This window comes from Rhinolophus hipposideros (genome assembly GCF_964194185.1).
Source record: "Rhinolophus hipposideros genome assembly, chromosome: 5".
NCBI lineage: Eukaryota > Metazoa > Chordata > Mammalia > Chiroptera > Rhinolophidae > Rhinolophus > Rhinolophus hipposideros.
Genome location: NC_138051.1, coordinates 76390794 through 76406256, shown reverse-complemented (window position 1 = coordinate 76406256; position 15463 = coordinate 76390794). Strand labels below are relative to the sequence as shown.

General features: G+C 39.5%; 1 protein-coding gene across 18 annotated transcripts in view; it reads right to left on the bottom strand.

Annotated features, from left to right (window-relative positions):
* Positions 1 to 15463, bottom strand: part of SIPA1L1 (signal induced proliferation associated 1 like 1) — a 335407-nt gene that overhangs the window by 167232 nt on the left and 152712 nt on the right. For all 18 annotated transcript variants that reach the window (XM_081047663.1, XM_081047664.1, XM_081047665.1 and 15 more), the window contains one exon: positions 11920 to 11982. The gene's annotated coding sequence lies outside the window, so the exon portion shown is untranslated. The remainder of the gene's footprint in view (positions 1 to 11919; positions 11983 to 15463) is intronic.

Genomic DNA, 15463 nt, shown 5'->3' with positions numbered 1-15463 from the left:
TTGACAACAACTAAAACCTAACACCTACACTACCAAATGCTAGTAAGAACATGGAGCAACTAGAGCCCCCTAAATTGCTGATATAAGTATAAAGTGGCACCACCACTTGGGAAAACAGTTTGGTAGTTTCTTACATAGTAAAACATACATTGACGCTATGATCCAACAATTCTATCCCTAGGCATTTATTTACTCAAGAGAAATAAAAATACACATCCATAAAATGACTTTATAAGAATGCTTACAGCAGCCTTATTCATAACAGCCCATAACTCGAAACACAAATCTGAAGGACACTTAAGATCTGTGCATTTTATTGCATGTATATCTCAAAAAAAAAAAACCAACTTTAAGCAGATTGAAGGTATCAAAAGAGTGACAGAGTAACCCTTCCCCTTCGCCCTCTTTTTGTTTTCCCCACACTGGAAACAAGAACCAGAGAAGAGAGATCTGAGGGAGGAGGGGTCAGTGGGAAGACTTGTCCTGGAGAGAGAAAGAGAGCTGAAGGATGTTTCGAAGCGAAGAAAAAGCATGAAGAGATGAAGGGGAGGAGAGACTGGAAAGACATGACGAGAGGATGAAGATGTAGAGAAGGAGAGGGGCCACAAAGAGGACAAAGAGGTTAACTGTGGAAAGGAGACGGAGGTCATACAGTGTGGGGTTAAGTATGGGGAACAGAGGAAAGGAAGGAGTTTGGGTGTTGGAAGAGGTTTATTCTCTAGCGAGGTGGGCTTGCCTTAAAGCAGTCTTTGAATCCTTCCTCTCTCTTAACAACCAATCAATTACGACAGATCCTTAGATGTTTTAATTCCTTGGTGCCATGCCATGGAAAATGTATTGAAAGGAGAACCATTATGATGGCTGTACTTCTAGCCTAAAAGAATGAGAGAATCTCTGGCAAAAGACTAGAATCTCTCTTTTGAATGATGTATACATGCATTGTGTCAACATGGATTAACTTTTCTAGAAAGTATGCAAGAGCCCATCTGTTTCCTGTTCTTTAAATGACTTGTTTTGCTACTTTTAATAAATCATTATGCACTGGGGCCTTTATTTACTTATCCTTAAAATGGAGATGTCACAGACCAATAAACAGGAGACGCCTTAGATGAGCAAAGATTCTTATTGGACAAAGGCCTCACTTCCAAGGGAACGGATACCTTTTTATTAGCCCTAGCTACCATACCATACTTTACAAAAATCCGAAAATTCCTAAAATCAAATTCTATGAGTCGGCTTGTTCGCAGCCTTTGACAGAATTTGATTTCAATACATACTGGAAAAGAAAGAACCAACACCGTGAGCTCAAGCACTGTCCTCTAATCAGGCCGTCTTACAATACAGGCAGCAATCAGCCGATCGCTTCCCCTGAGTGGAACAAGCTGCTGACAGCGAGCGATTAGTGTTCTGACACAATTCCAACAGGCTTGTCAATGGAAACTATTGGACAGCTACAAGGAATGTCAAATCTCCGTGATACAGTATTTGCAGGGCTCCTCATTAGAGTCAGCCCAGGTTTACTATGAAATACAAAAGGCATTTGTGACCAGGTGCTGCTGCCAGTGCAGAAGCCATGTCGGGCCTGCTTGCAAAGGTGACATGGCCCCGTCCCACTGAAAGAGGCGCCCGCTCAGGTGACGTCTGCAGCAGAAGCAGCAGCATCTCTTCATCCATAGGGGTTGGGGACTTAAAACAAAAAACAGTTCTGCTTTCTAATTCCCCTAGGAGAGAGGGGAAGGACGTGTGTTTTCCCCTCTGAGTCCTTGCAAGTGATACTTTCTGTAGGCCAGGGCACACATCTCTCCGTGAAAGAAGTCTCTCATATCAATTTGTGCAAACTGAAAAGCCTGAGGGCAAAGAGGGAAACCACCCCGCCCCCAAAAGCAGTATTCTATATAAAAGCACAACAAACGCTACAAGTCTTTCTGTCAGAGAAAAAGTCCTCTCACTGAATGAGAAGTGATAGTGAGACTCTCAAATAGGAATGACGGAAACCAGTTATTTTTCTGTGGCCCGGACCTTCATGGTCATTGCCAAGAGAAACTTACTGCCATACAAAAAGGACAGGGCCTTCTCTAGCTGTAAATGTTATACAATAGCATTAACCCATTTTAATTCAATATAGGCTACATTTGTTCGATGTGCAAAGTGTTTCCTTTTGCAAAAGGTCCAAAGCAGGTAAAAGCTGACCTCGTCAAGTCCAGCTCTTCCCTGGACATGGGATTTTCAAAAGCACGGCTGGTTCTCAGATGGAGGTCATGAACCAAACAGAGAATATTTACAGTCAGCCACTCACGCAGGGCATGACAGTAATGACAATACCTTCTCCCTTTGATGACACTTTACAGTTTACGAGAGCACTTTGGTGTTCATTATCTCGTTTGGGAAAGTGGGCTAAGCCCATGCAGGACTGTACTTGCATCCCAGCAGCAAACAGACCACATGGCCTAACGAAGGTCACCAGAGAAGCAAAGCAGCCCTCTGTCCTGAGAGGAAAAAACACTAACAAAAACCAAAACAACCGCATCTTCTCGAGCTGAGAAACCCTAACCAAGAAGCTATTTTGTAGACCACAGTGTTTTCTGTTTGAATGCAGCACCCCTCAAGACTGCATTCGTGGTGCACATACCCCATAAAAGGGGGTCTGAGAAAGAAAGACGGCAGCTATTTAAGCCAGCCTTTTGTTCTTCTTTCTTTTTTCTTCATCCTTTCCTTTTTTCCCCTTTGGTTGTTTTCAAGTATGGAGACATGCAGGAATGGGCCTACTTTGCTCTTTTGTATCCAGAAATACCAGAAAACAGACACACACTCCAAAAAGCACCATGACCCTGCTGCTATTTTATAACAATAGGAAGAAAGTGATCACAACAATGAAGTGTGGAAACGTGGTAATAAGGATAGAGAGATCTAGAGGCGCAAACTAGAGGAAGCAGAAGAGAAATGCTCCGGAGTCCACATCCCATCCAGGCGAAAGACGCCAGCCCCAAGTACCCGGGGAAAGGGTACTTCATTCGTCCCTAAGGCAGTGCTGAGTCCAACTGCGGTTGCATACCACCTCTAGGAAACTCCAGGGATGTCACAGAATGGCCAAATTTCAGGACAAAATTTTATTTCAGCAAATTTGCACAGGACTGATATACCAAAAAAATGGAATGTAAGACTGGTTAGAAAGCACCTCTCTGGGAACCAGACAACAGTGTACACTCTTGTTTTGAAACTTGAAGAGGAATAACTTCTGCCACGTCTCACTCCTCTAGAGAAAAAGAGATCCTAGTCTATAACAGTAGGGAAGAAGTTTTGATTAAAAAAAAAAGTATTCAACTTATTCACAGCCTCCTCACAGAATTAATGAAAGAGTAATTCATCTGGTAGAAAAGTAGAATGGCTATTTTAAGGAAAGAATGAGCCTATTTTCTTTTTCCTGCAGTTAACAAGTTAGCAACTCAGTCCAACTTTCTATTAACTGAGTATCTCCTATGGGGGGAAAAAACATGACAAGTTAGCTATTTGCTGAAAAGCTCTCCTCAGACCTTGGCCAGGAAATGGTAGCTCTCTGGTGTGAGTCACGTCAACAAGAACAAAAAACGAAAACAAAAACAAAAAATAACAAAAAACCAGTTAAAGGAGTAAAGGCAGAGTCAGCAATTGCTATCTACTGTTGTATTTTTAGACCACAAATTCCTCACTTGAACTCTTTTCTAATTTTCTTCCTAGATCAGGTCCACTGCTTCATTCTTCACCTGAACTTAATTTTATTTCCAGCCTCCACTTAGAACAGACTCAAACGCTCATCGATTTCTCTCCCTTTTTCTTTCTTTCTCTCCTTCCCATTAAAAACAGGGAAGAATATGGAGATAGAGAGGGAAAACGCCTACTTGGAAGGAATGAGAATGAGGATTGAGAGACCAATTAAAAACAACTTATCGAAATCCTTTCCAAAAAGAAATGACATTGGTTTCTTACCTAAAATCAAAACAAAACAAACAAACAAAAAAACTTGTCTAGCTGTCTTTACATCTGAGTAGTAAACTTCACAGAATCAGTAACCCACTGATAGATAAATGTAGTAACTTGTTAAAAGTCCAAGGAGTAAATAAATAGAGAGGGTTCTTTATTTCTGGCTGAGAATAGTTCACTGAAATAAATCTGAGCACTATGCAAGAAAACCAACTAATACACAACCCCAACACTGTGGATAAAAAGACAACAGTTAAGAACTATTGAACATGATTACGCAAACTCTAAGTGTCCTATGAAGCCACCCATCAGTAAAACAGACAGGAAAGATGGATTACTACTTATTAGTGGCAATATTCTATAAACAAATTAAAATTTGCTTTTGTCATCTATGTAAATGCTAAGATCTTTCAATTTGATGCTTAAAACCCAAAATATATTATGACACCAATGAAGCACAGATTGAGTGTTTTCCAACACTCAATACCACAATACAAACTTATAAAAATAATCCAATACTTGGCAATATTTGCCTAATAAAGCGGAAGGGATTCTAGTCACAAAAGTGGAATCCAGCAAGGTGCTGCCCTGTAACCAAAGAATCTTCAAAGGCAGTGTTATGTTCTTCTATTAGCAGCTGCTGAAACATATTCTTTTAAACATCCTCACTTTCTTCCAGGGTGGAGTTTCCCAAAGAATTCCAGGCTAAAATCTAAACTAACACAGCGCCAAAACTGAGTGATACCAAAAAATGCAGACTTCCTTTAAAACAACTTGGACACTTTATTTGGAAGAGAGAATAAAGGATAAAGTTCTCATCATCTGTTCTGTTGACACCACAGTGGCTTCAGGACACAGAACGGTGGGGGTTATCACTGGACAACTGGTGGAGGTACATTACTGCTCATGGAGAACGCCTCTGCTAAGGAGAGACACATGAAAAAAGCCCGTGGGAAGCTAAGAGGGTTGTGGCAACCGAGATAGTTCCAGTCTCAGAGAAGGAGGCCAACACACGCTCAGAAACTATCAGAACACCACAGAGGACAAATACTTTCAAATCCAGGGAGATATCTGCTGCTTCCTTGAGTCCTTGTGATGTGATGATTTGAAAACCAGATAATAACCCAAGTTATTGCAAAGTGAAGCAAGCAGTGGGATAATCAGTGACCTGCATTAGGGCAGAATTCCGAAAGTTTTGTAATGTTGCCTTGGTAAGTTATGCGGAGCTGTTCCAACAGGGGAGAGGGAGCAGAGAGAAGAGGCACGTCAGACAGAATGTAGCTGGGTACAGATACGCCATAGTAAAAACAAAAACCAAAACCAATCCAGCAGGGACTCCGTCCTTCTGTTATCCCTTGAAAATTACCATGCACAGCCTTTGGTCACCCGACTTTTCTCTCCTGTCTTTCAAAAATTAGGGGAACAGAAGTCATTTCTTTTAATAGTATATTATTTGTCTGCTCTTCCTACATAGCAGCTTCTTTTACATGACTCCTTCACTTCAAAACAAAAACAACCCTCACAGCTATGTAGAGAAATACACCCTACACAGGAAAATGTATCCCTAGAAATCACTGGAAATAAAAGTTAACTAGAATAGGCCAAAACCCAGCTTCTCTTTAAAGAGGCTCTCTCCTTATCCTATGATGAAATAAATGGTCACAACCTGCAGAAATAAATACGTGCAGTTTAGAAGAGGTTAACTTGAACACGTACCACATATAAGTGTTTACGAGTTTCGGCTGCCATCACTTTCAGTCAGTCCTTTATTATGAATTGGTGTGCGATCCCCTTCTCCCCCCTTTAATGGCGTGCTGCGTGTTCTCTGAGAATACATTATTAGCCATGTTAATACAGCTCCTCTGGATGGTGAAATTATAGGTGGTTTTCATCTTTATGTGTATCTGCTTTTCTACATTTTCACAAGTGTGTATTATTTTTATAAAAGTTATTTTTTAAATGTGCTGCGGGATGGAATGTGAAATGAGATTTTCTTGATGCTTCAAACAAATAAAACTGAGTAGATGTTATCCCAAATGATCAGCAAAATAAAACTAACGGATCAAATTACAGCAACAATGAATGCCACCTTGGCCAGGATCTTTACAACCAAGGAGCCCTAACTTCTTGCAGAGTGAATGCATGTATACACCGGTGTTTCCATCTTGAAAATGAGGTCACCATGTAATAACACAATGGGGACATCATCAAATTTTAGGAATGGGGCCAAATATTGAGGCAGAAATAGAGACAGCCGGTCTGTCTTCACACACTGTTGATCAGAGCATTCTAGATTACAGAGGGGGCACCTAACCCTACAGACCAAACTAATTCTATTTAATTGGTTTGAGAAGAAATTTATAAAAAAAAAAAAAAATTAAGGATGGGAAGCTTTCATCGGGGATTAGCATTCATTGAAAAAACTGAGATTCCATTTCTACACAGTGAGAAAGCATCTGCTACTGAGGGATAAGATTGAATCAAACATGAAACTCCTTCAGATATTTTTACACTCATTAAGACTTTTAGAATTCTTGACTGAGGTCTTACAATCACTGCACCCATTAGCAAGAGATACTGAGGGCCACAGAAGAAATAATTTACACAGAGTAATCCAGAAGCCATCAAGTGATGTTAAATTGCCCCTAAAGGTAAACCGTTCACACTCCTCTGTTTAGGTGTTGGCTAATGACCCAATTATTTACACAATATGCAAACTAAGGTAGTAAGGGTGGGCAATTTGTATTTGATACTGAAGCATGCATGGTCTCTTGGCTCCTAATTGCAAAAGGAGATTAAGTGAGTGGTTAATTGGGGACTAATCAAGTCCTTAAGACAAACAAGACCACAGTTCTTACAGTGTTTCCTGGGTCTTATATTAATTTTTGCTCCAAAAGGCACGCATTAGGGCTTATGTTCAGGGGATGTCATCCTGAAAACTCATGCTGGGGCTTATTTTCGGGGAAACCTGGTAGTGAACTCTTTATAACCACAGCCTAAATCATTAATATGAAGGTCTTGATGATTTATAGCAGGGAAACGAGCTTGACTCACTGTGTAATATGGAATTTTATCAAGGGTATTCACTGATATGAAATACTTTACCAGTCAGCTTCTTTGAAACTCACTCTAAAATTTTTCAACTTAACTCAGCAGATGTGCTAACAATAATTTTAAAATCTGAACACCTGATTTTCAACAATTCCACTGAACGTGACAACGTCTAATGAACAGCAATGTGTAGATGAACGAAGACAACCTAATGCATATCTACCCACAGGCACAAAACAATACTTATGCCTGCAACACACAAAATTACGCAGTGAGCTACGGCTTCCTTCTACTTCCTATCAAAACGATGCATTCATCTGACAGGTCTCCTCACATATATTCCAATAGGAAAATAAATATTTATCCACATGTTCAAAAGACAACTCACATTACAAGCTGAAAATTTGGTCTTTTTGCTACAGATTGGATAAATCCACTCGCCTTTTACACTTTAGAGCTGACACAGTAACATAAGTGCTGAGCATTACTCTTAAGGCACCATCAGAGAAAAACCAAAAGAAAAAAAAATTAAGGTTTCCTTTCTATCTAAGAAGAATTTTCATTTTACCTTTATTCCTAAATGACTTAGGTCCTCCATTTCAAAATGAATACGATAATTTAACATTTTTGCTGTAAAATAAACTGAAACAAAGTCAACTTATTATTGAGTGAAAACAAAAAATGACTTTCACCCACTTCGTGGCCAGGTGCCTAGTAGGTCTAGTAAGTCTGCTGACCAACCATTTTGAGAAAGGGAAGAAAAGAAAATCAAAATTCCATCCTACATATGAGAGATACTGATGAGTGGGACAAGTTGGAGGAAACAAAATAGATACAAAATAAACTTCTAGAATTTCCTCCTTCCTCAATTGGCTGTGGGGGGGGGGGGGCGGTTATACTGAAGCTTCAGGTAGCAAAACAGCCCTTTTTAAGAGACACTGGGTAAGAGATCGAACTGGAGCTGGAAAACAGGCACCAGTTACCACTGTTTCACAAAGAATAGGATACAAAGGGAGGAGGATTGTTCCAACATGGACCCACAAAATCAGAACTACTTGCGAATGTCAGACATTCTACGGCTTTCATTCTATCCAGGGAAGACATCTGCTTGCACAAATGTGTATTTACCCTCTAAGGTACTTTCAAACTCAAAGAAGCCTCCCTTCCTAATTCCCTCAATCAGAAAGAGAGAGTAGAAAACGTTTAGTAGCATTCCAGATAATTTGTGCCAATTGTGATGATTCATGGACTGCTTTCCCAGACTAAATGGTCTATGACCAGCACTTTCAAATCAACAAGGGTGCAGAGAGCAGGACCTAATTACAGAACTGAGTCACTGTCTACAAGCTCCCTCAGCCCAATGGGCCACCCCCACCCACCCTGGGGAGCACCATTTCATCTTGAATATAAAAACAAGCCAAGTCTGCAAACCCCTCTATATAAAATATACATCGGAAGATGGCCTTCCACAAGAAACAAAAATATCATTTCACTGAATTGATTGTTTTCAAAGAAAATTTTCAATACATTTTTCCCTTAAAACGCACCTATAACACTAACTTCTGAAAACAAGAAAATGGATATAAAACATATTACAGGATTATAGCTTAACTATCTTGCAGTTCCTGTGTCTATATATATAGCCAGATGTACAAAATGGCATACTATCTTTAACTCTGGTCGTCTCCAAAGGGAGAGATTAAGTACTCTTTTCATAGGGGCCTCACTGATGGAGCGGTTCCACTTGGTGGCTAATCTTCTAACATTGGCAACATTTGAAATTTAAGATCCTGGGTGCACAACAGAGGAAAGAAACCTAAAGCTAGGCACATTTAAATAAAATTAAAAGAATCCATTATTTTAACAACAACTAAAAAATGCATGTATGATGCACAAGAAACTAAATTTGATTTTAACAAAAGATGTTACTGTTTTCCTTCCTGTAACATAGATACAATATACATGAATTAAGGGGGCAAAACCTTTTGTGTTTACTATTTATTCACATTTTAAACATGTAAGCAAAGATAACACCCTGGGGGGGAAAAGAATTCTCTTTTGTCATACATCTTTCTCTGATACTAACAGTAATTATATTTCCCAATTGAAAGAATTAATAATTTCTGAATGGAAATGACTATTCAGTTTCCAGTTTCCACAACATTCCAAACAAGAACAAAGGGTAACAGGAATCATCCAGCATGAAAAGAATGAGTTTTTTTAATGCAGAAGTTAAATGACCTAAGATACATTTCAGACAAGAATGATAAAAAATTTATCTCCAAGGCGCACATCTAGGCACAAAAAGTAACACCACAAAGAAGACTTCTGAGACTCACGAGTGACTGTGACACTGAGCAGGACCAGAGCTGCCACCCCAAAATATGCCTTTTGGGGTATCGATCATTTTAAGCTGGTTATTTTCAAGAAACAAAAGACTCAGGAAAAGCGTTTGCCCTTCCCCGTAACTGCCTAAAAGAATGTAGATAGAGGGCAGGCTCCAGGAAGGGAGCTATGATCACAGGTAACTATAGTTTAGTAGGAACTAGTGCGTGTTGGGGAGCAACCTTGCAAGGCCCTTTTGATCAAAGTCCTCTCTACTGCCCATTGTTGAAGAAGGTCCAGCAAACATTTACTTACCAAATATTTGTTTTCCTATCTCAGTGGGAATTGCCATCCTGCCCTTTGAAGCCCCAAACCACAACCCACCCCCAACAGATCTCCTTAGCTCAAGATGGCATAAAAGCCTGAAGTGCCCAATCTGTCCTCAGGTCTCATATTTGTGTGGAACACCCATATGTGCATACGTAATAAATTTGGTCATTTTTCTCCTGTGAATCTGTCCCATGTTAACTTTCAGTCCAGCCAGAACTTAGAAGGGTAGAATTAAAATTATTTTTCCTCCCCCACAGTACTGGTTCAAGGTACCATGCTTCGCAGTATATTCACAGCAGTGGATGCTTCTTTTACAACTGCTGCTACCAGTACAAGGAACAGACTGACAAATTTAGAACGCACAGAAGTAAATTTTGTAGGTGTGATAACTATTTGCCAGAGTGCAGAAAAACGCGTAAGATTTACCTAAGCTTGCCAAAAGCATTCATATAGACCACAGGATAAATAGAGCTATTTAAATGAAAAGGGCAACTCATTCTGAAAAGCTCATTTTTGGCATAGTTGGTCTAAAAATGTCCTGCACGTGCCAAACCTGCACAGGAGTGCAGAATCAGGTAGGTACAGAAAGTGAACTCAGTAGCAGACCGAGCACCAGATTCCTGAAGATAATACAAAAGGCTGTCAGCATGTTGATGAAACTCACCAACCACTTAAAATCGAACACATTTTAGTACAGGTCACTAGGATGCCTAGTAATCAATCTTTGGACAAATATCTGAGAACAAATTTATAGCCTCTTTCCGTGATCCTGAGTTTATTTTAACCTCCTTGGAGATTTTAAACAACAAATATACATAGTGTCTACATGTGCCTGAAGTTACATACAAAGCCTACAAAAATCACACTACACGTGTGTGGCAAAAGGACAAACAAATGCATAAGGGGAATAAAGACCAAAACCAGGACATCGGTTCCTCAGGGGGCAGAGGCAGAGCACGGCAGTTCGGGAGGCTTACCCCGGGGTTTTTAACTGTTCTAAGAATTGGTAAAAATTTGACTTCTCTAGTGTGTTGTGGGAGGATACACAAAGATATTTTGTTATATTATTCCTTATATAGTTTCTATATTTGGAATATTCGTATTAGTTTTTGAAAAGCAAACGAGGAATTAGCAGTTTGGGGTAGAGATTGTTCTAAGAATAGGTCCGCACTGCCAAATACACACCATACAAGGGGATCATTTTCAGGCCAGTAGTCCAAGACCCTTTTCAGCATTCACAGCCCAAGGGGGTTAATTAAAAGGCAAAACCTCCAGGGGGCATGGGGTGGGGTAGGGTGGCATCTGAAAGCAATATATTTTATTCTCTTGCCTTTGAATACTAAATCACTACCTGTTAACTATTAAGAACGAAGAGGGTACCAGTCAACACCAACACGCCCTGCCAGTTTAATTGAACGGTATTATTTTGCTTTGCTTTGTAATTACTCCCACATTTCCCAGGGAGAAACTAATGGATTACTAAAAATAAAATGAAGATTGAGTGAATCACTTGAGATGTTTTGGCTCCCAACGCAAACTGGCTTAAACAAAGAGGAAATGTGTTGGCTCCAAGAGTGGACTTCTGGAGGAGACACAGGCTTCAGGGCTGGCTTCTCTGCCCTCCACCCTGTGTGGCTTCTTGCCCAGGCTGCAGACTCACCAGACCTCACGCTGGCACAAAACAACATCCAGAAGAAGAGAAAGAGAGGCAGGCTCTTCCTCTGGCTCTGTTTATTAGAAGACTTCTGCCAGAAGCTCTGGCAAACCTACCTTGGAGTCTCATAGGCTAGAACAGGATACTGGACCATTCCTGAAACCATCCCTCTGTCCAGGTAATGCCCAACACTCACTGAAGCTTAGTGCATGATGAGTCAGTCACAGACAAAGCAGGGATGGGATTACCCCTAACCAGGGCCCACCCTGGAGCTTCAGTCAGTTCCTCAACTCAGTAACACGGGGGATCAGCTGGACACATCCTACGGCTCCCACCCTAATATCCATCCTGCTCGTATTTACAGGGAATAGCCCAAGCAAGACTGTGTTCATCAGAAGATGAAGTTAATCACTATCATCATAGATTTGTATATAAAACTACAGATTCAAAACGCAGATGAACAAATGAATTGATCGCTTTGAGAAAAGCAGATTTTAAAAACTTTGTTTCTACATTTCCACTGCTCCAATGAGAAATTTAAAGACAGAAAGTGAATAGTACTTTTTAAAGGAGAGTCATAGGAAATATGCTACAGTACTTACTATATTCTTGTGCCATGGCTACAGAAATTTAGACAAGTAGCATCCACAGTAATAAGGTACAACCTGGAAAAAAGTTAAGAAAAATAGGAAATAGTTTTAAAATAATGGAAAACAACAGTTAAGTACAGAAGAAACTTCACTAAAATAAAACAGTCGCATAATACAAGTTTTATCTTTTTTCCTGAAAGCATCATACCAGCCTTATTAAAGTAAGCAGCTGCAATGAAATTAGGAATTAGAGAAAATATCTGTAATATTAGTGTCTAAATATTTTCAACTTCAAATCATCTGCATCTTCATCTGACCACCAAAAAAAAAAAACAAAACAAACAAAATACATCCTAATCAAGTAATATTGCCCTGGAATGCTACTTATAAAACAAAAACAGAATTATTAAATGGACCTCAAAAATCATGTAAGTCTGCTCCCTGTGACACCCATCTACTCTATTCAATTTGATGCAACCTAAAGTTAGATAAATCAGCTTTAGGTTCTAAATTTCTAAATTCAGGGAGCTGAAGAAATAGTTCTCAAAAAAATTCACATATCTGATTCAAATATGTGACACTGCATTTTAATAAAATATTTGAATATTCAGCATACCAGGGAATTCTACAGATATACACCCATAGAACTGGGGACTCTAAGACCCTGGAATGGCTTTTAATACTCAAAGGTAAGAACATTGTCTCTACTCAGAACCCAGGACAAATAACAATGTAGCATCTCACACCCTTAATTAAGAAGGACTTAAAGCCACAAAAATCTATGGCTGCTGTTTCCTAGGGTGTGCCCTGCCTGACAAAGCTAAGGATAGCTACTGTCCATGTATCTACAAACACCAAGTCTAATTTCACTTTCCTCAATGTATGAAAGATTTAACCATGCTGTTGGCATTAGTTAGTTCGTAGGGGAGGAAAAAACTTTTTCTCTACTCTCTAAGGCTCAGTTCTTGGGGGCCTGTAAATTAAACTGACAAAAATAAATTATCAGGAGAAAGAGCATATGTTTCTTTATAGATGTAAACATTTTTACATGCATGGGGATGTCACAGAAGGTAAGTGAAAACCCAAAGAGGCAGTTAACCCAGGGCTTATATACCATTTTAACAAAGGACAATAAATTGTGGAGATGTGACTAGACGAAGGAAAAGGGGTTTGGGGCTCTTATGGATTATAAATTGTGGGAAGATGACTAGGAAACATGATAAATAAGGATTGTTTTGCAAGATTTGTTATGTAGAGGCAACTTTCTTTGGTGATAAGAACTGTTCTCCTCTTCTTAGTATGGAAGATGGGTGCCCCTTCACAAATGGAAACTTGTGCAGAGAGCTTTTTCCACTGTCTGCTATTTCTCGATTTTCTTCAGCTCCAAATAATTCTTACGCCAATGTGGCATATTTTGGGGAGGCATACCTTGATCCCCTTCAGGATTATAAAAACACAAATAAAAACATCACTACAAGAATAAAACTGCAAGTCTCAGAATGGAAGAAGATATTTGTAGCACATATAACCACCAAAGAACTCATTCAGAATAAAGCATATGAAAATATGCTCCACCTCATTCATTACCATGGATATACACAAGTTAAAACCACAGTGAGATACAATTACATACAGATCAAAACAGCTAAAACTAAAAAGCTGACAACACCAAGTCCTAGGACGCGGAGCAATTCATCTCTCACACACTGCTGGTGGTGGGGTGAACTGGAAAACTGTTCAGCAGTGTCTAATAAAGCAGAGCAGACACATACACTGTGCCCCAGCATTTCCTCTCCTCGGGAAATGCCTACCAGGAACGTACATACAGATACGTAGGTCCCAAAGACACATACAATAATATTCAAAGCAGCATTTACTGTAATAGCCAAAAGTCAGTAACAAATAAGCTGTGGAGTGTTCACACAACGGAATACTACACAGCAAAGGGTGAGTCAGCTTTTTCTGCAAAGGGCCAAGTAGTAAATGATTTTGGCTTTTTGGGCCATACAGTCTCTGTGCCCTATTGCAACCACTCAACTCCGCCTTTGGAGTGTGAAAACGGCCACAACAATACGTAAATGAATGGGTGTGGCTGTGTTCCAATAAAACCTTATCTACAAAAACAGGCAACCAGCCCACAAGCTGTAGTTTGCTTGCTATACAGTAATGAATATAAATGAACCATAACTAATGCAAGAACACAAATGAATCTCACAGACATAACATTGAGACAAAGAAGCCAGACACAGGAGAGAATATACGGTACGATTCCATTTCATAAAGTTCAAAAATAGGTAAAACTCTGTCAGTCAGGATAGTAGTTACCTGTGAGTGTGGGGGTAACTACTCCCCCGGTAGAGACCGGGAGGAGTGAAAGGGGAATTTTGGTAGTCCAGTAACACTGGATTCCCTGGTTTGAGTGGTGGTTTCATGATTACGTTCAATTTGGAAAATATCATCAATGTGTTCACTTACGATTCACTTGTCTTTATATGTGTTATACTTGAATAAAAAAGTAAAATATGTTAAGTTTTTTTAATCAAGAATGCGGGTCAGTAGTATAAATGGATGCTTTCTCGTGGCTCACACTCCCTGAAATCAAACACTGAGGTACCAGCAAGCCTGTTTCCTCACAAAGCACGGTCCTGAAACCCCCTTTATTTAGTGTGATGTCTGCACTGCAACTAGACCTCTGTTCTGAGTTCCAGATAAGACTGGAGAATGAGCTATGATTAGAACACACAGGACTGGCAGGAGGAGAAGGCAATACAGAGAGAGAGAGTAAAGTAACAGAGGGTGGATTAAGAGACTGGTAGAAATGAGCCCCTATATTTTCACATAATCTGCTGAATAATCTATGCAGAATAGTAAGTAACTTAAGCAGCTTAGAAATACAATTTGGAAGGTCACTGAACTTGCCTTTTGGACACAAATAATGACATTATAAAAGCTGACTAGGGGTCTTAAAAGACAGTTGAAGGGATCTGTTTCCAGCACAATAATTTCTTCCAATCTAACAGATTACCTGGGTAGGAAGTTTCAGCTTTCCAACTGAGGAAGCAAACCTGACAGATCAAATATCTAGACTTTCTAAGCTGCCATATTTTAAAACCCTTCTTTACCTTGATGTCATTTTGTCCCTCTATATTGTACCTAAAATTTAATTAGATATTGTAACTTCCCAGGGATCATAAGAAGCCATTCAATTACCAGGGTCATGCCCAAATATATCAGGAGAGGCAGAGAATACAAAAAAGCCAGAGACAGCAAGATCAGGGGCATCACATTAGAAGGATTCACATTCTATTAGTAGTATGAGCTGACATCATGAGTGAAATAAAGAGCAAAGGAGTAAAAAAAAAAAAAAGTGAAAAGAACTGAAATCCATTCACTATAATTGCATTTACTGCACAACCGATATGTGCTAGAAACTGAACTAGATGCTTGAAAGGCAAAGATAAAGTTCCTGTCTTTATACATCAATAATTTACATGTCATAAAAGTTACGCAACATTCACAAGTGCTATGGAGCTATGAATTACCAGGAGAGAATTAT